Consider the following 2529-nt stretch of genomic DNA (forward strand, 5'->3'; position numbering starts at 1 on the left):
CAAGCTTACGCAAACATAACGGCACAGGCGAGCCCCTGTTAATCAGACGCATTTACTGGATATCCAGCTGATATACACTGCCGAATAACTGGCACCACACAGGGAAGCCGTACTGTACACTGCATGCAAACAAGCTCCACACATCCCCCACACAGTGAGATGATCTATGGCCGATCTCCCACTACTGTATAACGATCTTGATTGTTCCAGGAAAGTAGCAGCCGCAGCAACTGGGACACATCGCCATCGCCTGTCACGGTAATGATGCATGATACCTATACTAACAAATCCAACCTTGTATGAGCTATCACAGCTAGTAAGCCACTACTGCTCTTACTACCCATCCCACTGTCGCAGAGGTTTTTTTCCCACGGCACGAGCCATGGCACTTTTTTCCCTCTGCTCTTCAAATCACTACCCTCACTCACGTTTCATCCACTATCTATCACCTGATGGACCGTGTTAATGCGTAGCCTTACCCAGACGCACGGACAACATCACAGCCCAGCATCCTGTGATCCACCTACTAGATAACTAACATGTTTATGGAGGTGACAGTAGGACTTTTGGTTTGGTCACCACATTGGTGCGGGCGTGGAGGGGCCCCATCTCTATTTTAAAATGAGTCTCACGAAATCACATGGTCCTGGATACTCCTGAAGATCACATCAATAACACACCGTCCTTCACTTGCTGCCAATTTTCCTGTGGTGATGTCCATATAGTATTTCCTTTATCCTTCTTGGTGGTAGAGGAGAGTAGGATGCCAGTTTCCGTGCTCCACTACAACTCGGCTGCATGGCCTCTATTTTCATGATGTGCTTCTCCATAGTGCAATTCCTTGCATTTTGGTCTCCTCTCTTACACATAAAACAGTAGTCTCTCAGGTGACTGTATTCGCTGAATTTTTCTTTACAAGAGGCAATGGATGCCTCTTCTGTTAACGCTAGATCCATTGCTTTGTTTCCTCTTGCTCCCATGACTGTTTTCATCCTTTCATCTTCGATTACCTGTATGAACACTGTTCGCCCCAGCTTCCCAATTATAGCATGACTACCTCGAAAGTCAGATGCCCTTATCACTCCCTGGACGGCTTCTTGAAATTGGTCTCAACATGACTCCCCCATTCAACCATACATTTGGCCCCCTTTTCTGTCTACTAGAGAGTAATAAACGCACATGGTAATCCAAAGTCTGTTTTGATTCACAATTCTCCAGTAAACTCCCTTTCACATCTTCCCAAGTTGCCATCAAATCCCGTAGGTGTAGTTTACATTGAGCTGCACCCACAATCTTAGTTTTAACAAATTTTAACAGCTCACTATGAGTATGGCTTGGCATTAGTTCAAATACTAAGTCACAATTGTCCACGAATTCCCTAACTTCATCTTTATTGCCATCAAACCCTCTCAGAATTAACTTAAATGTGTCGGGCAAGACTATATGCTGAGCAGGGGCCTTACTACCTTCCAAATTCATATCAGGTGTTTTTTTTCATCTTTTCGCATCTGTAGACCTTGTTCTATCCTGTAATCCACTCACCGTGTTTCTCTGTCAGACGAAGGTGCTGTGATGACTTCTCATGCAGGCATGGAGCTTGATGCGGTCAGCACCCACATGCCACTGATTCAAGTGTCGGTGTCCCCTACATCAATTTTCATAATTGCTGCAAATGTCTCCCATCTTCTTTAACGCAATCTCGTAGTTCTTCGACATGGAACAGTGACTTCATCTCAAATTCTTCTCCTTACCTCGCTCCTGCTCTACACTATAAAGGACTACCCTACCTGTACACCATACCTGATCTACCTCAAAAGCTCAAGCCAGTTCATCCTATGATGGGACTTGCTAGTTTTACTAAGATAAAATCCAATCTTTCATACTCTAAGGCACTTTACTTCTTAGTAAAGGTGCTCAATTAGGAATCAGACTCAGTGCCGCACATCTGACATCAGTTTTATACATTGTAACCTGACATGGGTTATGCCATACTTACTTTAGAAGCTCACTCTCAGATCAGAGGTGACACAGGATTTTGAGGTTATCCATTTCTTGGTATGTGGACAGCTGAGTACAGGAGTGAAATGTCGGTGTGATCAAAATTTAAAAAAATACAAAAATACAAAATACACTCCTGGAAATTGAAATAAGAACACCGTGAATTCATTGTCCCAGGAAGAGGAAACTTTATTGACTCATTCCTGGGGTCAGATACATCACATGATCACACTGACAGAATCACAGGCACATAGACACAGGCAACAGAGCATGCACAATGTCGGCACTAGTACAGTGTATATCCACCTTTCGCAGCAATGCAGGCTGCTATTCTCCCATGGAGACGATCGTAGAGATGCTGGATGTAGTCCTGTGGAACGGCTTGCCATGCCATTTCCACCTGGTGCCTCAGTTGGACCAGCGTTCATGCTGGACGTGCAGACCGCGTGAGACGACACTTCATCCAGGCCCAAACATGCTCAATGGGGGACAGATCCGGAGATCTTGCTGGCCAGGGTAGTTGACTTACAC

This window comes from Schistocerca cancellata, chromosome 4 (assembly GCF_023864275.1).
Source record: "Schistocerca cancellata isolate TAMUIC-IGC-003103 chromosome 4, iqSchCanc2.1, whole genome shotgun sequence".
Classification (NCBI taxonomy): Eukaryota; Metazoa; Arthropoda; class Insecta; order Orthoptera; family Acrididae; genus Schistocerca; species Schistocerca cancellata.